Genomic DNA, 24508 nt, shown 5'->3' on the forward strand with positions numbered 1-24508 from the left:
CCAGAACAACTCCCCCCTTGGTCACTGTGTGCATCAAGGCCTGAGTCAGGAGATGCTCAGGAGCCTGGACACCCTGCTCTTCTCCAGTGACAACAGATGCAGCGGGCAGATGGGAGGGAGGCCAAGTGGAAAGCACAGAGCACCAGGAGGCAGGGACCTGGGTTCTTCTTGGTTCTTATCCTGACTCTGCCAGCAGCGAACTGGCTCTCAAACCCCAGGGAAGAAGCTCTACCTTTCTCTTCCTTGTTTCCTTCTCTATACCTAGGGATGGGCACCTTGCCTTCACTGTAGAGCTATAGAAAGGACCATGAGAGACAATATGGATGGCACATTTTAAGAGGTTCCAGTCCTATCTGAAAGTTAGTTATTATTGTCAACAGATTGATACAGGGACCAAAAAGAGTCTTGGTGATTCAGATGCCTGATTCTTACCACTGGCTTAATGCTTTTATGCAACCAGCAAATAAGATGGACCCCCTCCCTGATCTCAGGCTGGAAGTTCATGCCCAGACAGTGCTAGGAAGGGTTGAGAGACTGGGAGTCTATGACAGAACAAGTTCATACAACTCACAGGGCGAGTAACTAGAGATGATATCGCTGTTGCTGCCTATGGTTGTAAAAATACATCATTGTCTTAAAATCTGTAGCAACAGTGTCTTAAAAGGCACCAATGTGAGAATACTCATCTGTGTAGTATTCTTTTTTTTCCAAAAAAATTTTTTTTAATTTAATTTTAAGTTCTGGGATACATGTGCAGAATGTACAGGTTTGTTACATGGGTAAATGTGTGCCATGGTTGTTTGCTGCACCTATCAACCCGTCACCTGTGTATTAAGCCCTGAATGCATTAGCTATTTATCCTGATGCTCTCCCTCCCCCTGCCCCCACCTCACAGGCCCCAGTGTGTGTTGTTCCCCACCATGTGTCCATGTGTTCTCATTGTTCAGCTCCCACTTACAAGTAGGAACATGCGGTGTTTGGTTGTCTGTTCCCATGTTAGTTTGCTGAGATTATTTATTTATTTGAGATAGCATCCCACTCTGCCACCCAGGCTGAAGTGCAGTGGCACTCAGCACAACCTCAGCTCACTGGAACCTCTGCCTCCCAGGTTCAAGCGATTCTCCTGCCTCAGCCTCCTGAGTAGCTGTGACTACAAGTGCATGCTACCATGCCTGGCTACTTTTTGTATTTTTAGTAGAGACAGGGTTTCACCATGTTGGCGAGGCTGGTCTTGAACTCCTGGCCTCAAGTGATCCTCCCACCTCGGCTTCCCAAAGTGCTGGGATTATAGATGTGAGCCACCACGCCTGGCCCCACCTCATTTATTTTTGAATCACTGTATCTTTTTATTCCCATTTCCCCTGATATCTCTCCCTTAAGCTGACCATAATTCAAAAACAAGGTTAAAACAACAATTCAAGCTTCATTGTTTTAATTTGTGTTTATTGAAAGAGTTTTAAATACCCTGCTCTTATTTTTAAATTGGATGGATAGAATATTTTGTGAATGGTAAAGCCATCAAGCAACAAAATTTATTTTTGACTAACACATCAGAGTTTTTACATCAGAATGTTTTGAAACTACTTGCAGAGAATTCTTTCTCAGATCCTCAATGAGAGCAAGATCTTCCTTTGGGGAAAGATTTTTAGAAACAGCCAAAAATGGGTAGAATCTCTGAGGCTTTAACAGCTATCCTTAGCATTCTCTAACAAGGTTTACACTTTTCTTTCCTAGTGCCTTGGGCAAGCTCCCTGGGTTCCACTCTCCAATACCCTCCCAAGTATGCCTGCTCAGTGACAGGATCTGGGGACAGGGCAGTTACTCCAGGTTCTTCTGTTCATAGGGCCTGCCCTGGCCCTCCTCTAGCCCTACCCTTCCCCATGGGTCAAGGAGCTCATGGGCCCAAGTGGCTCTGTCCCACTAGACCATCCTTGGGGCTCCAGAAACTCCCAAGTTCCCTGCCCAAGAGTCCCCATGTGCATTTTCAGGGTCCGTGTGGCCTCTCCTTCCATCTCTCCAGCCAAGGGCAGACTGCCCTGCTGCTGTGCTTACCCTTGGCCAAGGGGGGAAAGGGCAGCTGTTTGTGGGGGGCTGGGGTATCGAGGGGCATTCACCCAAGATCTCTCGTGGTGTGAGACAGAGCTGGGAGTGAAAGAAAATGGGGGAGGGGAGACCTCCAGGTTGGGGGCCCTCCCCTAATGCTGTATTTTGACTTGGAACTTTAAGGAGTGTGAAAATTCTAAATCTGAACCTGGCATTCCACCTCGTTATGAAAGTATTTGTCAAGCTAGGAGGATAGAACACATTTGATTTCATGTTATGTTAGCTTGATTTATAACTTTAAATACTGTGGCATGGGGTCCGTGGCCTCTGTTTGTACTCTTGCCCCGCATGGGTTAAGAGGCCTGAGCTGGGGCAGGCCGGTTGTTCTGGCCTGGTGTCTGCCTCCCAGCTTGGAAGACCCCATCTTCACCCCAGGTCCCAGCTTTTAGCTCCCCTTTAGTGTCCTATTACTGGGCTCAGGGCCAGCCTCTTTCACCCCTCCAGCCAACCCTGGTTCTGAGAGCCCTGGGAAGGGAATTTCAACAATTGGGAACCAAATCTGGTGAATCAGGCTGGGACTCAAGCCTTTGTTTTGTTTGCTTTTGTTTGTTTCAAGATGTGGGAGGCCGTGAAAGAGGAGGGCTGCTTTCTTCTGTGGCAGGCTGTCTCTTCCGGCAGCTCCACAAGAGATCTGGGGCATTGGCAGCAGGCCAGTTGCAGGGAGTAGACGGTAGCTGGAGCTCTACTGAAACAGAGAGATCAGATTTGTCAGACAGGGAGACAGTGGAGCCCAGATTCAGGGTAAGACTGAGTGAAGCCTGCAAAGCCATACCAGAGCTAGATCCAGGAGGAATGACTGAGTGCTGGTCTGTAGGGGACAGCAGATCCCCCTAGAAATGTGTTTCTCAACACTCCTCTCATGAACAGCACTGTGAGGCATCAGGAGGAGGTCTTAGTCCAGGGCGGGAGTGTAAGACCCCGAGGGGCACGTTGATGACAGCAGAGTTTGTGCAATGCCTCCTGGGATGGTGGGCTGAGTGACCGCAGGGCTTCCTTCTGTTTGGGGCCCTGTTCTCTTCTGGACTCACTGCAGGCTCTGAGATGGAGTGTTTGATGGCAACATGAGTGATGAGTAGACCGGGGTATATGTAACAAGGCACTAAAGCAGAGGGCACGCTCCAACTGGCAGAGGTCCTGTTCATGGTCCAGCCCTCCAGCAGCTGTCCTGACTGGCCTCTTCTTGCCAGAACTCTCATGGCCAATGAGTCCCGACCTCCTATTTCTCCACTTATTAAATCTACAGATGTGTGCCCTGTCCCTCTACACGATAGGTCCCTCTACATTATCCCAGTACCAGTGATAAGGCCTGACATTCTAGTGGGGTAGACAGACAAGAAATGTTACTGGCGGCGAATCTGTACAGGTCTGCAGCAACCTCAATTCTTGCCCCCTCAGAAGGAAGAATTTGACTGAGAGACATAAGGCAGAAGGAGAGGCCGAGGCAAATTTTGGAGCAGGAGTGAAAGGTTATTTATTTATTTATTTATTTATTTATTTATTTATTTATTTTTTTGAGATGGAGTCTCGCTCTGTCACCCAGGCTGGAGTGCAGTGGCGCAATCTCGGCTCACTGCAAGCTCCGCCTCCCGGGTTCACGCCATTCTCCTGCCTCAGCCTCTCTGAGTCGCTGGGACTACAGGCGCCCACCACCACGCCCGGCTAATTTTTTGTATTTTTTAGTAGAGACGGGGTTTCACTGTGGTCTCGATCTCCTGACCTCGTGATCCGCCCGCCTCGGCCTCCCAAAGTGCTGGGATTACAAGTGTGAGCCACCGCGCCCGGCCTGTGAAAGTTTATTAAAAAGCTTTAAAGCGGGAATGAAAGGAAGGAAAGTAAACTTGGAAGAGGGCTAAGCAGGTGACTTGAAAGACAAGTCAGCTTTGAGCTTTTGACTTGAGGTTTTATACGTTGGCATACTTCCTGGATCTCGCGTCCCTTCTCCCCTCATTCTTCCCTTGGGATCGCCTGTTGGCATGCACAGTGGCCTGCCAGCACTTGGGAGGTGAGCACACGCAGTGTGTTTCCTAGAGTTATAGAGTTATAGTGTGTTTCCTAGAGTTTCCTAGAGCATGCTCACTTGAGATGTTCTTCCCTTACCAGTCAAGTGTTCCTATAAGGTCATATACCAGTGAAACTCCACCATTTTGCCTTTGAGTGCACATGTGTGAGCCCACTCACCCAATTCCTGATCTTATCAGGAAGCTACTGATCACTAGTTTCAGGTTTTTTCCTATCTATAGGGAGACTGCCTTTCCCTGGAGCTGGCTGCGACGGATGATTCCTTAAGAGAAACTGTTAACAACTGCCCGACCATCACCTAATGTTCACCTGACATTCCTGGTGGTGAGGCGGGGGTGGCTCTCTCCTCCTGTTTATGCCTGACTAGCTGCTCACTGTAACCCAAAGACACAGAAACATACAGATGCATCTCAGTAGGACCACAAAGCAGGGTCTGAGTGTAGAGTGTGACTGGGAGGGGTGACTGTTTTACATGGGGATGGGGGGATCGGAGAAGGCCTCTCCGAGCAGGTGACATTTGAACAGAGGCCCCAAAGAAGTGAAGGAGCCAGGTGGCTACTGGAGAGAGAAACTGCGCTGGGCAGAAGGGTGTGAAATGAGTGAGGGGAGGGTGGTGGAAATGAGGATGGGGAGGTAGCCAGGGTCCAGACTGTAACTGCTTGAGGGGTTCTTCCTGCTCACTGCATAAAGAAAGACCACAGCATTGTAGTAGAGAAAGAGTTTGATAGACACAAGCCTGACCACGCCATGTGGGAGATGGAATCTGGACTCAAATCATCTGAAGCTTCTAGGTTAGAGGTTTTTCAAAGGCAGTTTGGGGGGAGGACAGGTAATAGGTGCTTGCTGCTGATTTGTTGGGGTGGAAATGAAATCAGTGGGGGTCAAAGCTGTCCTTTGAAGGGCTGAATCACTTCTGGGTGGGGCCACAGGAGTGGAGTTGGCAGTCCAGATGGAGCCATGGGTGTCAGACATGGATAAAGCCTGGAAAGATATCTGAAAAGGCCAATCTACAATAGTGGTGTTATTTGCAGGACTAATTGGGCAAGCTGCATATCTTATAACCTCCCGAATAATGGCTGACAACGTTTATATCTGCACCTTAGCGGGATTCAGGCTTCTCTCCTCCCCCAAGCCTGATGGCATCCCATTAGCTTTACAAAAGCAGTTGAGTTTGGCACAAGGCCTATTATTTACACTGTAGCCTAAACGTCTTCCAAAGTTAGCTCAGCCCAACAGTCCAGGAATAATTAAGGGAAAGGCAAGATTGGGGGAGGGTTAGCTTAGCTTACTGTTGTAATTTTTCTCACTGATAGAATTTTTGCAAAGGCAGTTTCCAGATGATCTGGGGCCTCATTGGTTGTGGTGAGGACTTTGGATTTTATTTATGGTGATGCGCTGTTGTTGGAGGGTTCGAAGTAGGACAATGATATAATATGACATCCACAGGGAGGGAGTCACTGGGACTGCCAAGCTGAGAACCGACTGGAGGAGGCCAGACTGGATGCCTGGAGGTGAATCAGGAGGCTGCTGCAAACACCCAGGCCAGGGACGCCTGCGGTGTGCACTCAGTCACGTGTTCTCAACCAGAATGTAGAGAGTTTGTGTACTTCTAAGTAGAGGAATATGTATGTGAGTGTATGAGTGTGTGTGTTTATGTGCTTCTAAGTGAGGGGTGTGTGTGTGTGTGTGTGTGTGAGTCTTTATTTTCATGAACCTCTAACTAGAGTGAGTTTGGCTCTGTCTCCCAGGCCAGGGTGCAGTGGCAGGATCTTGGCTCATCGTAACCTCCGCCCCATCCCTGGGTTCAAGTGATTCTCATGCCTCAGCCTCCTGAGTAGCTGGGATTATAGGCATGCATCACCACGCCTGGCGAATTTTTATATTTTTAGTAGAAACGGGTTTTGCCATGTTGTCCAGGCTGGTCTTGAACGCCTGGCCTCAAGTGATCCGCCTGCCTGAGCTTCCCAAAGTGCTGGGATTACAGGCATGAGCCACTGCACCCAGCCTCTAACTAGGTTTTAGTACTCTTTTCAATGATAAAGGTAGGCAACAAACTACAATAATATGAGCAGTGCCTGGAACTTTGTCACCACTAGAAATCACAGATGTTTTTATATCACATTACATTCAGTCCCTGCAGCTCTCTGGAACTATTGCTTATACTTATCACTACTTTGGAATTATAATAGCTATTAGACTTACCACCAGATCTTCTTATTTAATGCGGTAATAACAAAGCACATACATATCTCATAAATCTATTCTTTAAAATATTTTGGTAAATAGATTTTAATATGATTGGCTTCCTTTATAATTCTCTGTATTTTATTTTACGCATTTAAAAGTATTATTTTGATAAAGCGGTGGCAGGAGTTATGTGGACATACTGTATGTGGCGAGGAAGGGTCAGGTTCTGGATGTGTTTCGCAGGTAAAGCTGGCAGGACTTGCGGATGGATTAAAAGTGTGGAGCAGGAGAGGAGGGGAGAGGAGTTAGGCCTCCTGGGTCTTTGGCCTGAGCAGGTGGATGCAAACCAATGGTGTCACAGAGAAGAGGCAGATGAGGGAAGGAGCAGGTTTGGGGGACAGGAAATGGAAAGCTTCATTTTTGCATGTTGACTATTGTAAAATGAGGAATGATGACTGTGCTGGGAAGAAATCATGTTTATAAAGCTCCTGACACATAGTAGACCCCAGTGGTAGCTGTGATTGGTAACTTGCCCCAGATCAAGAAAGCGGCAGCAGTGAGATGGGGGCTGGGTCTCAAGAGCAGGGTCTGGTAGACAGTTGCATGTATGAATCTAGAATCCAGTCGTATATATGAATCACAGTTGATTCATATATATCATGTGTGATGTGATTGCAACTTAGCAAAGTGTGTATGCGTGTGAGCAAGGTCTGGAATATGAGTTAATGAAAATGAAAATAGTTGTGTTAGGTTGTTAGGAGGCTTCAATCTATAGATTTTATTTAAAGCTTTAGGTCTAGATACAGTAAATATTAATGCACCCATTTTCTAGAATTGAGGCTCAGAACCACAAAGCCCATTTGTTACCTACCATGGGCAGAGACAATTCCTTCAGCCTGGTCTTCTGCTACTAGTGTTCCCTCTTTGCTTCACCAGGCTGGAAATAACCTAGTGTGGTAGGCTAAGACCCTCCTTTAAGGACGACTGCAAAGACGAATTATCTGGCAGAAGCCTGCCAGTGCTAAATCTGGCACCACAAAGAAGAAACACACAACGCTTCCTTCCATGTTGACAAGTGGAACAACTTTCTCCTAATTTGGATCCCTGCGTGCCTGCGGAGCCCATGGTCACTTCATATTCAATGCTGAAATTGAACTGCTCCAGCCACAGTACATTTCAGGCAGAGATTACTTTAGAAAGGTGGTAATTAGCTGCACAGCCAGAGATGTTCTCATATACAACTGCTCACACTGACACTAAACCTCAAACACTGTTTACCAGAAGCACAAGGGTGGTTAGTAATTTTGTCTCAGACACGCACACCAGGAGCAGTCGTGACCAACGTGACTGACTGGGCCTCGCTTTCCTTACGTGTGAACCAAACAGGTTCAATGAGGTGTAGTGAACATCCGAGAGGCTCTAAAGTCAGGTTTCACTTTTCTGTGAACTTGCTTGGTCTTGTGTGGGTGCCCTGCAATTCTGGGGAAGGTCCTCATCCAGGGAGGAGGGAGAGTTCCAGGTGAGGGCATCAGGCTTTCTGTTCCTGACTCACTGCTTGGATCTGGAGTAAATCCTTCTATGTTTTGGGACTGCATCCTTTTTAAGCTCCTGAAAAAGAAGGGAAGCTTTCAGAAATGACTGGAGGGATGAATTCTTTGATTACAGAACACTTGAAACACAGTACAAAGGGCTCAGAATAATTCTTTTCTTGAATCACCATAGAAGTGTTTCTCAAGTATTTTGTATCACACGGACCATGGGCATTTGTATAGAGGTAAATGTGATGCAGGGGAAAAAATGTGGGCTCCGGAGGCAGGAGACCCAGCCCCAGTCTCAGTGCTGCCACTTTCTGGGTGACCTGGGGCAAGCTGCTCATCATCGCTACTGCCGGTGCTTACTATGTGCCCGGCGCTTTATAAAAATGATTTCTTCCCAGCACAATGATCATTCCCCAGCTTACAGATGAGGAGACAAACTGACTGCAGTTCTCCAGCTGGGAGATGCAGGGCTAGCATCTCGCACTATCAGACGTGAGATGCCTGGACAGCCTCAACATCCATTGCTGTACCTTTGCAGTCTTCCCTCACCCCTGCAGGGAGGCCTGGGGAAAAAATGCACGTGAAGCACCTGGGACATCATAGTTGCTCAATAAACATCAGTTTTTCTCTCATTTCCATGATAGATATGGAAATGCAGAGAATACAGGCTGGTGGTTCCAGAGAAGATTCTTTCCATTCTCTCTCTCCCCCTGCTTCCTCCAATTATTTAATTCTCACCAGCATTACAGCCATTGAGAAATAGCAGCTGGAAGGCAACTCCCCTAGCCCCTCATTCAGGACTGCTTTCTCGGGGTCTGTGGGAAGAGCGTTTTTGCTGACCTTACTTAGGACCAGCTCATATCCACTGAGTACTTACTATGCACCAGCTGCTGCAACCAGCACCTTGTGGGCATTTTCTCACTTCATCCTCAGAACAAGCCTGTGAGGCAGATGTGATTGACAGCTCCATTTCAGAGGTAAGGACACTGAGTCTTACGGAGGGCTGGTCACTTTCCTGAGTCCACACAATTTGCCAGTATCAAGGTCAGAATTAGAAATCAGATCTGCTTGGCCGGGCGCGGTGGCTCACGCTTGTAATCCCAGCACTTTGGGAGGCCGAGGCGGGCGGACCACGAGGTCAGGAGATGGAGACCACGGTGAAACCCCGCCTCTACTAAAATACAAAAAAAATTAGCCGGGCGTGGTGGCGGGCGCCTGTAGTCCCAGCTACTCGGAGAGGTTGAGGCAGGAGAATGGCGTGAACCCGGGAGGCGGAGCTTGCAGTGAGCCGAGATTGCGCCACTGCACTCCAGCCTGGGCAACAGAGCAAGACTCCGTCTCAAAAAAAAAAAAATCAGATCTGCTTTATTCCTAAATTCTTCATGCCCCTTGGAAAATAGACATTTCTCTGGGCAAACTGGGATTTGCCCGTCTGCTCCCAGCTGTCTCCTTTGCTCTCCTCAGAATCCAGTAAAACAAAACCAAGCCTAAAATAGGTTAAGTCTAAAATGAAGATTCCCAGGCATTTGGGAGGCCCCAGGGCTTTAAGTAAACAATCGTCATCAAAGGGAAAGCTTTGTGTGTTACAGGGCAAAGACACACCCTCTGACTTAGTAATTGCACCCCTGGGGTTTCTGCTAAGGCTATATTTAACATAAAAACCTCCACAAGTATATTTATCATAAAGTTATTTCAATATCTGAAATTTAGAAGCAATATAAATATCTCAAATAAGGAAATGGTTGGTGAACTACTATGCATCGACAAGACAGAACATTATGTAGCCATTAAAATTATGATTCTTCAGGCTGGGTGTGGTGGGTCACGCCTGTAATCCTAACACTTTGGGAAGTCAAGGCGGGAGGATCATGTGAGCCCAGGAATTCAAGACCAGTCTAGGCAACATGACGAAACCTCATCTCTACAAAAAATACAAAAATTAGCCAAGCATGGCGGTGCATGCTTGTGGCCCCACCTACTTGGGAGGCTGAGGTGGGAGGATCACTTGAGCCTGGGAGATTGAGGCTGCAGTGAGCAGAGATTGTGCCAGTGCACTCCAGCCTGGGTGACAAAATGAGACCCTGTTTCAAAAAAAAGAAAAGATGATTATTTAGACTATATAGAAATGGAGAAACATTTATGTACATATCATATATGATTAAGTGTAAACAGTATAAAATACATGTGTGATATGATTGCAACTTAGCAAAGTGTGTATGCATGTGAGCAAGGTCTGGAAAATGAATTAATGAAAATGAAAATAGTGGTGTTGGGTTGATAGAATTACAGGTGCTTTTAATTTTTCAATAAAGCAGTACCTGTTCATGTTAAAAACAATTCAAACAATAAAAAAGGTGTGATCATTAGAGAAATGCAAATCAAAACCACAAGAAGATACCATCTCGCACCAGTCAGAATGACTATTATTATTATTTTTTATTTTATTATTATACTTTAGGTTTTAGGGTACATGTGCACAACGTGCAGGTTTGTTACATATGTATCCATGTGCCATGTTGGTGTGCTGCACCCATTAACTCGTCATTTAGCATTAGGTATATCTCCTAATGCTGTCCCTCCCCCCTCCCCCCACCCCACAACAGTCCCCAGAGTGTGATGTTCCCCTTCCTGTGTCCATTCTTGCTGATTGTTCAATTCCCACCTATGAGTGAGAACGTGTGGTGTTTGGTTTTTTGTCCTTGCGATAGTTTATTGAGAATGATGATTTCCAGTTTCATCCATGTCCCTACAAAGGACATGAACTCATCATTTTTTATGGCTGCATAGTATTCCATGGTGTATATGTGCCACATTTTCTTAATCCAGTCTATCGTTGTTGGACATTTGGGTTGGTTCCAAGTCTTTGCTATTGTGAATAGTGCTGCAATAAACATACGTGTGCATGTGTCTTTATAGCGGCATGATTTATAGTCCTTTGGGTATATACCCAGTAATGGGATGGCTGGGTCAAATGGTATTTCTAGTTCTAGATCCCTGAGGAATTGCCACATTGACTTCCACAATGGTTGAACTAGTTTACAGTCCCACCAACAGTGTAAAAGTGTTCCTATTTCTCCACATCCTCTCCAGCACCTGTTGTTTCCTGACTTTTTAATGATTGCCACGGAATGGCTATTATTAAAAAGTTAAATAACAGCTGGTGAGGTTGTGGAGAAAAGGAAATGCTTATACACTGTTGGTGGGAGTGTAAATTAGTTCAACCATTGTGGAAAGCAGTGTGGTGATTCCTCAAAGAGCTAAAAACAGAACTACCATTCAACCTAGCAATCCCATTACTGGGTATGTACCCAAAAGAATATAAGTCATTCTACCATAAAGACACATGTACGTGTATGTTCACTGTAGCACTGTTGACAATAGCAAAGACATGGAATTAACCTAAATGCCCATCAATGGCAGATTGGATAAAGAAAATGTGGTGCATGTACACCATGGAATATTATGCAGCCATAAAAAGAATGAGATTATGTCCTTTGCAAGAACATGGAGGGAGCTGAAGACCATTATCCTTAGCAAATGAACACAGAATCAGAAAACCAAATACCATGTGTTCTCACTTATAAGTGGGAGCTAAATGATAAGAACACATGGACACATAGAGGGGACCAACACACACTGGGGCCTATCAGAGGGCGGAGGATGGGAGGAAAGCGAGGATCAGAAAAAAATAACTACTGGGTCCTAGGCCTAGTACCTGAGTGACAAAACAACCTGTACAACAAACCCCCATGACACAAGTTTACCTATGTAACAAACATGCACATGTACCCCTGAACCTAACATAAAAGTAAAAAAAAAAAAAAAGATGTGAAGTTGAAAGTATTTCAGCTCTCCAGTGGTAGCGCCTATTACATTTTCTTATACCCTTGTCAAGAAAGAGTTTTTACATTTAAAAATATCCTTAATGCTATTTTTAGTTAAAAACAAAACAAGTCTTTTTTTTTTTTCACAATGGCCAATCCTCATGTCTTTCAGATCATTTGAATTTTTTAAATAAGATTTTACTTTGTTTATTATAATTATTTTTAAGTTCTCACTCTGTTGCCCAGGCTGGAGTGAAGTAGTGCAGTCCTAACTCACTGCAGCCTCAAACTCCTGGGCTCAAGTGATCCTCCCTCCTCAGCCTCCCAAGTAGCTGGGACTACAGGCATGTGCCACCATGACGGGCTAATTTTTTAAGTTTTTGGAGAGATGGGGTCTCGCTGTTGCCCAGGCTGGTCTTGAACTCCTGGGCTCAAGTGATCCTCTCACCTTGGCCTCCCAAAGTGCTGGGATTACAGGTATGAGGCACTGAGTCTGGCCTGTTTATTACAATGTTTTATTTTTTTAAATTTTGGGCATACAAAAAAATTAGAATATAATATAATGGTCATATGTGTACCTTCTACCCAGAAAAAATTTAAAACATTTAAGATGTAGTCAAGGCCTCCTCCTGATTCCTGGTTCCATTCCATCCCTCCCTCTTTGTTGATACTATGACTCTCCCGAATTTACTATTCATCTTATTTTTCTACTTTTGCTATATATATGTATGTGTGTGTGTGTATCTTTCTTAAAAACATTCTTGTTTTGAACGTTTTAAATTTTTCTCTAATTTATATAATACTTTTTGGATCCTTCTGAACCTTGTTTTTTTCACTCAATATTGTTTTGGTGAGATGCATTCATATTGACAAGTTTGGGCATGTTCAGGGTGGTATGGCCGCAGACAGATTCATCCATATTGATACAAATAGCTAATTCATCATCACTACTGTTTAATATTCCTTTCTGTGAATGTAGCAATCTCTGTTGGTGTCTTGCCTGCCTATATCCTCTGAGCACTCAGCATTTCTCTGGCTCCCACTGCCAGCACCCACACATCATTGTCCACGGGCTTTCTTGACTGTTGGAGCATGATCCGTTGCTACATGGAGCAGGCCCAAAAGCCTGGGATTTAACAGCCCCCAGGAACAGCCCACACCAATGACTGATGGAAGTTGGTAGATAAATACCCCAGCTCCCTTGCTCCTCAGGGAGGATAACTCTGAGGCATCACTCTACACTGCCTCCTAGAATTTCCCAGCAGGATTAAGCTGCAGTTCACTGCCGACAGTGGTTACTTGCTTGATAATCATCTCAGGCCAGGTTTTCCAGAAGCAGATACTGAGCTGGAGTTTGGGGTGTAATATGTTTATTAGGAATCAACACTTGCAAAAGGAAACAGGGGAACGCAGGACTGGGCAGAAGGAGGAGGAGAACTGTGATGCTGGCCTAATAAAGCCTTGGCCAACCTGCAGGGAGCTGGGGAGCAAGTACAGTAGCACCCATTCGAGTGTCTCGTGGTAGACCCAAATGGCTGGGTCTTTATACCCCCGCCTTGCTCAGTCCCTGGCTGTGGGCTGTCTTGGAGTGGGCATGACCTTGGGTGAGGCTGCTGTCTATGGCTGAGGCAGACCCTGGAGGAGCTGACAGCTGGAGGCCCTCTGCTGATGTCAACCCCTGCAGCTTCCTGAAGGGGAATCTGGGCAGCACATCCATGTCTACCACAAGAACACACCTTGTGGCTTGTTGGCTTCTTCCTTAGTATCATATTTTGCTGTCAAACATTTGAGACCATGTCCCACATAAACTACTTATATCTTTGTCTCAGAGTCTGTTTTTTGGAGAACTCAGACAATGATTATATCTCAGTTTATCCATCCTCCTATCGATGTTTCCAATTCTGTGCTACTGCTAACTAAGTTGTAATGGACTTTCTTGTATAAGTCTCTTCGTGTACATGTGGGAGTTTTAAGGTCAATGTTTAGAGCAGAGTTCTTGAGTCAGAGGGTACGTATGTCTTCAACTTTGTTAGATGTTGTCAAGTTGCCCTCCAAATTGGTTGTCTTAAGTAATTTGAGTTGTATAAACATTCAAAAGTTGCATGGGCCTAAAAGAATTACTGTTTCTCTCTGACTGTTCCTACCACAGAAGATCAGCATCATTGGGCAACTCTATTGTTTGCCAGAGAAAGGCAGTCCATGGTCCCAGAGCTGTCATGCTGAGCATGCTTTCTGGAAGGTTAAGCTGTTACAGACTTCTGAGACTGGGTCAGTTTGAGACAACAAACAAAATCACTTCAAAAAAATACTAATAGTTTGTGTCATGATGTTGGCTACATAGACTAAGATGACATTGGTGTAGTAACTATCAAGAATCATATATAATGGACCATTTTACAGACTGGATAATCCCTCCCACCCCAGATGTCTATGTCTAATCTCTGGAATCTCTTACAGGGCAAAAAGAACTTTGCACATGTGATTAGGCTAAGGAGATTGAGATGGAAAGTTACCTTGGATCATCCTGGTGGGCCCAATGTAATCACAAGAGGGAGTAAGATGTGACATGACAGAAGCAGCGATCAGAGAGACTGAGAGACAGAGAGAGATTGATTTGAAGATGCTATGCTGCTGGCCTTGAAATAGAAGAAGGGGCCACAAGCCAAGGAGTACAGGCAGCCTCTAAAATCTGGAAAAGGCGGGGAACAGATTCTCCCCTAGAGCCTCCAGGAGAAATGTAGCCCTGCTGACACCTTGATTTGGGGATAATACACTTGTGGTGTTTCAAGTCACTAAGTTTGTGGTATTTGTTACAGCAGTAATTGGAAACTGATGCCCCAATAACCAGATAAAGAGCCATCCAAAAGGATTTGAGGGAATGGTACTCAGAGGGTACTCACAGAGAGCCTCAGATAATGCCTCTTCCCAGCAGCCAGAGTGGAAAACCTCATAATTCAGGCAGCATTGATTAGAGTACCAATTTTTTTTTTTTTGCATTGGTAGGAGGGGGGATAATTAACCCTAAATTAAATGCAACTCTGACCTGGCCTAACAAAGTTTAAGAGTAAGACCTGAAATAATCAAACTCTTTCCAAGTAACTTAATGGCATCCCAGAACAAAGCTTAAGAATAGTTGTACGAATACAATACTATTCAATATCCAACAAGGTAAAATTGACAATATTTGGCATTCAAGCAAAAAGTACCAGGCACGCAAAAAGGCAGGAAAATACAACCTAGAATCAAGAGAAAAGTCAATTAGTCAAAACTGACCCAGAAATAACACGGATGATAGAATTTGTATATAACATATTGTAAAAGTTATTATTACATATTCCATATTTCAAGAAGCTAGAGGAAAGACTGAACATGACAGAAAGACATGGATGGCCACTGCACTCCAGCCTGGGTGGCAGAGTGAAACTCCATCTCCAAAAAAAAAAAAGAAAAAAAAAAAAGAAGGAAAAGAACTCAGTTTAAATATAAATACATATACATAAGTAGGTTAAAGGTGAAAGGATGGGAAAAGATATGTCATGTTAACGCTTGTCAAAACAAAACTAAAGTGGTTATATTAATACCAGACAAAATAGATTTCAGAACAAAGAATATTACTAGAGAAAAAGAAGATAATTTCATAATGATAAAGGGGTCAATTCATCAAGATGACATAATCTTAATGATTTATACACCTCAAAACAGCTTCAAAATACATGAAGCAAAAACTCATAGAACTGCAAAGAGTTATAGTCAGATCTACAATTATAGTTTGAGATCATAGAACCTCTCTCTTGATAACTGAGAACAAAAAGAAAATCAGACCAAGTGGTTCATTTCAATGGGAATGGAAAGTGCAAGAAAGGAGTGATGGAAAATGAGTTAACTATCCTGGAGGGCCAGATAACAGGCCAAAACATAAAAACAGAGATGAACTCAGTAACTCTGGGGGCCAAGCGGGTGGGCGTGTTTAGTGAACACAAAGCTCTCCTATTTCTATCCATAATTAGGACAAATGATTTCCAGTTTCCATAGTCTCAGTTATCCTTTTTATTTTTGTATAAACAATCTACAACTGTGTGCCAGAAATATTGTTGCCCTTTAATCACACAGAACTGGTCCGAAGCAGAATCCTTTGAATTGTATAAAGTCAAGCTGAGAGAATAGTCTGTGACAGACAGGGGACCCACTTTTTAGTCCAGTCTTAGATCCATCTCTGAGTGAGGCCAAGCATAGAAGGTGGAAACATAAGGAAATGATGTAAGCCACCATTAATTAAAGGATAGTGAAGAATGAACAGAGGTCCTGAGGAGATAGTCCATCTGTCTAACTATCGTCTACCCATCATCCATCCATCCTTCCATCCATCCTGCATCCATCTACTCACTCATTTAATAAATAATTGTTAACACCTCGGTGAGAGGAAAGTTCATCTGTGCTCTCCTGACTCTTAGCTCTATTCAGGAATAACTAAGACCTCATACCTCGTTTGCCTTTAGGGAAAATTACTGTCAAGGCACACACAGATTGTACTTTGGGGGGTGCTCTGGCAATAACAGATATCCTGTTGCATGAACAATGGTCTATCCTGTCAACTCAAGCCATTTAATTGAATTTTATTTTTTTCTTTGAGACGGAGTCTCACTCTGTTGCCCAGGCTGGAGTGCAGTAGCGCAATCTCGGTTCACTGCAACCTCTGCCTCCCTCCTGGGTTCAAGCGATTCTCCTGCCTCAGCCTCCTGAGTAGCTGGGATTGCAGGCTCCTGCCACCATGCCCGGCTAATTTTTGTATTTTTAGTAAATGTACTAAACATGGTTTCGCCATGTTGGCCAGGCTGGTCTCGAACTCCTGACCTCAAGTGATCTGCCCACCTCGGCCTCCCAAAGTGCTGGGATTACAGGTGTGAGCTACCACGTCTGGCTTCAAGCCATTATAAATCAGGCCCCCAAAACATTGGGTTGTCAGGAATTAGGGTAGAATGAGAGACATACTTAGATCAAATTGTGTTGAAGGAAGAGGGAGCCATTTAGACAAGAGACCCTTCTCCAAGAAGGGATACAGAGATGGATGGGAGTGGAAGTTCATGTCTCTCCCTCGATGTCTTCCATTCCTCCCCTGATTCTGCCTCTTCTACCCCCAACCCAAGAGCATGACTTGGTCCTTAAGAGCCAACCAGTCTCTTAGTTGACAGATGTGTGAACCTCTCTTAGAAATGCTGGAATAAACCCCACTCAAAAGGAAATCTGGAGTCTGGAAGGAGGATCAGGTTTGGAGTCTAGATGCGCCTAGATTCAAGTCCCAGCTCTAACACTTAGAAGTTGTATAATCTTTTTTTTTGAGACAGAGTCTCACTCAGTAGCCCAGGCTGGAGTGCCATGGCACGATCTTGGCTCACTGCAAACTTCACCTCCTGCATTCAAGTGATTCTCATGCCTCAGGCTCCTGAGTGGCAGGGATTACATGCTTGTGCCACCATACCCAGCTAATTTTTGTATTTTTAGTAGTGATGAGGTTTCACCATGTTGGCCCAGCTGGTCTCGAACATCTGACCTCAGATGATCTGCCCTCCTCCACCTCCCAAAGTGCTGGGATTATAGGTGTGAGCCACTATGCCTGTCCTCAAAGTTGTATAATCTTGATTAAGTCATTGAACTTCTCTAGGTCTTTGTTTTCTCATCTGTAAGATGGGGATACTAACCTTACACAGGTGGTTGAGAGGATTAAACCAAATAACAGGTGTGAGTATAATATTTCCCAAGCTATAACCTCGAGTATCCCCCAAATATCTAATTTTGTTTTTCTGTAATTTAAACAATATCTTGAGCTCCCATTTTGACTACTGATTAAATACAAATAATAATAACAAAATAGTCAGTTCTAAGCAAATTCAGACACTTAAATGTGTTTCTTGGTCATTTTAGTTTTAAGCTTGCTCAAGTCAGTATTTTCTCCTTCTCTTTCTTCTCTCTGGGGAGTTCTCCTCTGTCCTGGGGTTGCTCGAGTGTTAGCTCCGTAGTGGAGAGAGACACCTGCCCTTGCTTATTTCCTGAAAATTCATCTTGACTAGCCTTTGGTCCAGAATACGCTGGCATCTTTTGGGACATCCACACCCCTCCCTTACCTGTTACCAGGTCTACACACGTCCCTCTATACTCTTTTTGTCCTTCTTAGAGCCTCAGAGACCCTCCTAGGCCATTATCTTTAAAATGTTTTAAATTTACCTTAAATAAACAACTAACAAACCCATATCATCCACCATGACAAGGGTACAAAAAGGAAAACAAAATTCTCTCATCTGTCCTTGTCCCACAGCCCCCCACTTCTCCTCCCCAGAGGCAACCCTTTTTACCAGTTTGTTATGTGTCCCTTCAAAAATAATTTAAGCACGTATATATATATGCTTGTAATGCATATATAGTCAATGCATTATATGTATTATATATATTATGCTTGTAAATGCATATATATTATGCTTGTAAATGCATATATATTAAAAATCGTCTATCATTGATCAAAGTTCACTATGGACTTTAACTCACACACACACACATACATATATATATAATCTTGTTAACTGCCTTAGAAAACAAAGCCTAAGGCAAAGTTTCTGTGCTAACACTTTATGGAGGGACAATCTCAGGGCACAGCATGAGTCAGGGGAAAATGGAAGTGAGATGGTGTACTAATTTCCAAATGCTGCCATAACAAAGTACTGCTAATACATACAGGATGGCTTAAAACAACAGAAAGGTATTCTCCCACAGTTCTGGAGGCTAGAAATATGAAGGCAAGCTGCCGGCAGGGCCATGCTTCCTTGGAAGCTTCTAGGAGGAGGATCCTTCCTTGTCTCTTCCCAGATGTTCTTTGGCTTGTGGTGGTGTAATGCCCATCTCGGCCTCTGTTGTCACACAGCGTTCTCCCCTGTGTCTATGTCTGTGTGTCTCTCATCTTCTTATAACACCAGTCACCTTGGCTTAAGGACCCACTCAACTCCAGTATAACCGCATCTTTTATTACATCTGCAATGACCCTATTTCCAAATAAGTTCACATTCTGAGATACTGGGGGTTAGGACTTCAACACATGTTTTAGGGGGCACAATTCAACCCACAACAGGCAGGAAAGTAATCTCATGATGATGTTGCCAAGCTGGGAAGCTTCACGAGAAACACAAAGCATTTGGGGTCACATGGCAGATCTCCAGAGAGGCACATGGAGCCACTGTGCCTCAAAACAGTCTTTTGGGATGTGAGGAAGAAAAGAATTTATCTGCAGGATCTCATCCCCCATTCCTCATTGGTCGAAGTTCACCCATGGGGCTTCAACTCACCCCTATTTTTAGATGGTGTTCCTGCCGCCTCTGGACAGCCACTAGAGAAGCCAGATGCCATGGCCCACGGCATAGCACTTCATCCAAGTCAGGAAGTGTTGGGGGTGCCTGGGCCTCAGTGGGCCTGAGCAGGGTAGGTCCAGCGCTCAGGTGTAGAACCAGGAAGGGGCGGTGAAGCAAGAGCCTGTTGCAGGGTTGTTCCCAAGGCCAGCCTGCCTTACAGTGGCCTCCGAGTCCCAAATCGTCTTCCTTCACATGGCTTGGACTCTTATTTTCTCTTAATTTATCTGTCAGAAACTGCAGAGAATTATCAGGCATCCATTAAGGGCTTAAAGGCAGACTCTGAAAAATTTGACTACCCCTGCGAGTATCAGCAACCATGTGGGAATCTTAACTTTCGGAGATTACTGTTCTCTTTTACAACTTTCAACTGATTTTTATTGAGCACCTACTAGGTGCCAGCCACCGTGTAAGGCACTAGGAATATCGCAGACAAAGGAGCTTGTGTTCAAGAGGGAGAGAGACAATAAACAAACGTTAAATGCAATTCTAATAGAGCCCTGATCGGGGAAATACAGGGAATTATAAGATCCAGCCTTGCCTATGTTGCTGTTTATATTCTCTTCTTAACTTTAAAATACCAAACAAGAAAATTTGGAAAATATAGAGATGTTCAGGAACAGTGCAAGATGCTGTATGTTCCTTTTATTACTGAGCAGACAGGAGTTGCACTGAGGGGAAGGGAATTTTGTTGGTTGGAGGGGAGGTAGGTAATAGATACTTTTGTCTGGCCTTGGTCTGAATGGCTTAGGGCATCCTAAATTCAAGGAAACTCAGCCCAGCACAGGAGCCTGACTTTATTGTGCATCCTACTTTCTTGGAGAGCTTGTTAAAAATGATAGCTTCCTGGAGCCTACTCTCAGAGATTGATTCCCAACATGGGACAGGGGCCAAGAACAGATGCTTGGCCCATTGCGGCTTTCAATACATTTCTGTTGAATAAATGAATTCTAATGCAGGCAATGTGAGGATCACACTTGGATCTAGAGAGAGCGGCAGAAGGAAGTTTCTCCCATCTCGTAGATATTCCTAGGGGCATCCTGTACTTGGGAAAAAAGAAGGAAACCCTGTTCCCACCTGTCCCTCGTATGTCCTGTGGCCTCCTCCTCCTAGGACCCAGAATTCAGGCTGGCAGTATTTATACTCTAGTTCAGCTCTATTTGGGGTTAAGCTTTTGAGAGTTGGCCTGGGAACTTAACCAAGATTTATAGCATTATTTCTATTGGAAACTAATTGAGATTCAAAATGTTTATGAGCGTAAAATGTTTTCATCCTTATTATCCCATGTAAGCTTTGCAACGCCCTCCAGAGCAGATATTGTAATTATTTTCATCTTATACTGGAGGAAACTGTTGTTAGTGACTTAAGTGCAATGTTAACAGTCCCTTCACTGCACTTTCACGATTCCATTGCCCACTAAATCTTAGGTCTGTGAACACCTTTCTTCAGATATAATAAACTCAGGAACGGAAGCAGGGTCCAGGCATCTGTTTTTCCTGTCTTTGTATCTGTTGTATCTTCGAGCTGGTCTTTTCTCTGATCATCCACTTTGCTGGTTGTGTGTGCTTGGTGGGGGCTTTGGGTGAAGCCCCTGCAGAAGCTGCTTCAGCCCTAGGCCTTCATTCAAGTCTTAGGGGCGGGGGTTAATTCTTAATTCGAATAGCACTGGGAGTAGGTTTGGAGGAGTGGGTTGAAGGCGGGTTAAGGAGTTTGAACCATATCTGTAAGCCAATCGTTTCATCCTCGGTTGTGCCTCAAAATCACTTATGCCCAAGCTTTTAAAAAAACATAGGCTGGGGTCCAAGACCAGTTCTACAGAATCAGATTCTGTGGAGGGATGGGGAGTGGAGCCTGGACATCAGAATTTGAATTTAGGTCATTCTGTCACCTAGCAGGGTTGACATTCTTACTGTAGGCATGTAGGCAGTGAGTGCGTAGTTATTGAAGGAAGGGAGTGACAGCACTGTTTTAGGAAGATTAATTTGGCAATTGTAGGAGGGAGAGAGGGGAAAGGAAGAAAATTAGAGGCAGGGAAACTAGTTAGGAGGCTCCAGAAATAGACTGGGGATAGATGTGCTAGGACCTGAAACTGGCTGGCGATGGGAACACCATGTGGAAGGCAGTTGGAAGGGCTCTGTGTCACTTGGGTGTGGGAGGAGGGTCAGGGAGTGAGGAAAGAAAGACAATAATTCAACGGTTTTCAGCAAAACCCACTAAAGCAAACACTTGACTTTCTTGAGTCATCACTTCTTAATTCGGGAAGTGTAACCTACAGCAATGGATTTGGTGTTTCCTTACTGTCAGCAAGGCTCAGTGATCAACAGTCAGTCTAGGCTTTGCAATTCTCTCTCTCTCTGTCTCTCTATCTTTCGACGGAGTCTTTCTCTGTCGCCGAGGCTGCAGGGCAGTGGCGTGATCTCCGCTCACTGCAAGCTCAGCCTCCTGGGTTCACGCCGCCGTTCTCCTGCCTCAGCCTGCCATGTGGCTGGGACTACAGCCGCCCGCGACCACGCCCAGCTAATTTTTTTTTTTTTTTTTTTGTATTTTTAGTAGAGACGGGGTTTTGCTGTGTTAGCTAGTATGGTCTCGACCTCCTGACCTCGTGATCCGCCCGCCTCGGCATCCTAAAGTGTTGAAATTACAGGCGTGAGCCACTGCGCCCGGCCTGCCTGCTTTCTTCCTTTCTTTTTTCTTTTCTTTTCTTGTCTTTTCTTTTTTCTTTTTTTTTCTCTCTCTCCCTGCCTTCTTCTTTTCTTTTCTCTTTTCTTTCTTTCTTCTTTCTTTTCTTTCTGTCTTCTTTCTTTTCTTCTTTCTTTTTCTTTCTTCTTTCTTCTTTTCTCTCTTTCTCTCTTCCTTCCTTTCCTTTTTTTGAGATGGAGTTTCACTCTATTGCCCAGGCTGGAGTGCAGTGGCACATCGTGGCTCACTGCAACCTCCACCTCCAGGGTTCAAGTGATTCTCCTGCCTCAGCCTCCCAAGTAACTGGGATTACAGGCGCCTACCACCATGCCTGGTTAATTTTGTATTTTTAGTAGAGACGGGGTTTTGCCATGTTGGCCAGGCTAGTCTTGAACTCCTGACCTCAGGTGATCCACCCGCCTTGGCCTCCCAAAGTGTTGGGATTACAGGCATGAGCCACCATACCCGGCTCTCCCTCCTTTCCTTCCCCTTCCCCTTCCTCCTTTCCCTTCCTTCCTTCCTTCCTTCCTTCTTTCTTTCCTTCCTTCCTCTCTCACTCTCTTTCTTTTCTTTCTTTTTTTCTTCTCCTTTTTCTTTCTTTCTTCTTTTCTTGAGACAAGGTCTCACTCCAATGCCCAGGCTGGAGTGCAGTGGCATGATCATGGTTCACTGTAGCCTCAACCTCCAGGGCTCAACTGATCCTCCCACTTTAGCCTCCCTAGTAGTTGGGACTACAGGCACATGCCACCACACCTGGTTAAAAGTTTTTGTATTTTTAGTAGAGACAGAGTTGCACCATGTTGTCCAGGCTGGTCTCAAACTCCTAGGCTCAAGCAATTCTCCTGCCTCTGCTTCCCAAAATGCAGGGATTGCAGGCATGAGCCACTGCGCCCAGCCACGGGCTACAGTTGTTTTCTAGAAGGATTCAGCAGTGTGTCAACAGGGGTGCAAAGCCACAGGAAAAACATGGTGTCTCTCTTTAGAGCAAGGTTTAGCAAACTTTGACTATAAAGGACCAGTAGTAAATATTTTAGGCTTTGCAGGCTACATAGTTTCTGTAGCAACTATCTAACTGCTGTCATAGTGTCAAAGCAGCCATGACAATATCTAAGTGAATAGGCATGGTTGTTGTTCCAATAAAATATTATTTACAAAAACAGGTGTTAAGTTGGATTTAAGCCTCCCAGGCTTAAGTCTGCAGGTTATAGCTTGCCGACGCCTGGTCTAGAGCACCGATGTTACTGGAAGATTTCAAGGGAACTTTTTTTTTCAAAATTTTTTTTTTTTTTTTTTGTGATGGGGTCTCGCTCTGTCATCCAGGCTGGAGTGCAATGGTGTGAATTCGGCTCACAGCAGCCTCAACCTCCCAGGCTTAAGCCATCCTCCCACCTCAGCCTCCCAAGTAGCTGGGACTGCAGGCGTGTGCCACCATACTTGGCTAACTAAACATTTTTTTATAGAGATAGGGTCTCCCTATGTTGCCCAGGCTAGTCTCAAGCTCCTGGACTCAAGCAGTCCTCCTACCTCAGCCCCCCACAAAGTGTTGGGATTACAGGCATGAGCCTGTCATAAACATTATTTTTGAAACCCAAGTTTTTACACGGTCTCCAATTTCTAGCGTCACCTTCTCTTTAACATCTGTGTTAGGCCATTCTTGCATTGCTATAAAGAAATATCTGATTCTGGGCAATTTATAAAAGAGGTTTAATTGGTTCACTGTTCTTCAGGCCATATAAGAAGCATGATGCTGGCATCTGGCTCCTGGGGAGGCCTCAGGAAGCTTCCAATCATGGCAGAAGGTGAAGGGGTAGCAGGCATCTCACATGGTGGGAGCAGGAGCAAGAGAACCAATGACAGGGAGGTGCCACACGCTTTTAAACAACCAGATCTCGTGAGAACTCACCTACTATTTCGAGGACAGCACAAAGCCACGAGGGAGCTGTGCCCATGATCCAATCATCTCCCACCAGGCCCCACCTCCAACATTGGGGATTATAATTCAACATGAGATATGATGGGGACACAGATCCATATCAACATCCAACCAGTACTGTTCTGCAAATGCAGGCTGTGCAATGCACAAAGGCAGCTAAGCAAGGGGACAGGTCGGGGCTTAAACCAGCCTGGTAACAGGTGCAGTGTGGAAGAAAGGGGTGCATTTCATAATTCATTGCTCAGATGAGCCCCTTTTGTGTGGTTTGCATAACAGTATCATATATGCTAGTCACAGCCTTGACATGCTCCACACTCTCACGTGACCTGACTTCAGTACGTCCGTCCCCCTCTGCAGTACTTTTTGGAGTCCTGAGAAGGGAACAGTTTCTGTTTCTCAAGTGATGTTCAGCTTGTTTGCCAGGTGTTGGCTTCCTGCCTCTCCACTGGTCACTGCTGGCCACCTTGGGACCCCTTTTCCAGGCTGCTTCACCTGGTCCACCTTCTCACAAAGGTAGACTGAGGCCTCCCTCTGATTTCGGGTACTTCTCAGACAAGGCCAGCAGGGGTACTAGACCAGGCCGAGGCTTGAAGCAAACATCAAAGAGTTATAGCTAAAAACCAGAAACCTTAACATCAGACATCACATGTGTCTTGGTTGAAGCCAGCCTTTTTAGATTATTCATCAGTCACAATACCTGGTTAGAAAAACCTGAATTCACTTACCTGTTTCAGACCTCCCTTCAGAAGTAGAAGCCTCATGTCTGATGATCCGATGGATTTACCAGCTTTACAGCCTTCCGCTAAACAAATGGGGATTTTTTGTTTGTTTGTTTTT

General features: G+C 44.9%; 1 long non-coding RNA gene across 1 annotated transcript in view; it reads right to left on the bottom strand.

Moving 5' to 3' along the window:
- Positions 1-2211: 2211 nt before the first annotated feature.
- LOC116482270 (uncharacterized) overlaps positions 2212-24508 on the bottom strand; it is a 46408-nt gene continuing 24111 nt past the window's right edge. The window contains exons 5-7 of the long non-coding RNA XR_004251819.1: positions 8725-8862; positions 7681-7917; positions 2212-2785 (exon numbers count right to left, since the gene is read on the bottom strand). This is a non-coding gene — a long non-coding RNA (uncharacterized LOC116482270). The remainder of the gene's footprint in view (positions 2786-7680; positions 7918-8724; positions 8863-24508) is intronic.

This window comes from Hylobates moloch, unplaced genomic scaffold (assembly GCF_009828535.3).
Source record: "Hylobates moloch isolate HMO894 unplaced genomic scaffold, HMol_V3 SCAFFOLD_14, whole genome shotgun sequence".
Lineage (NCBI taxonomy): Eukaryota > Metazoa > Chordata > Mammalia > Primates > Hylobatidae > Hylobates > Hylobates moloch.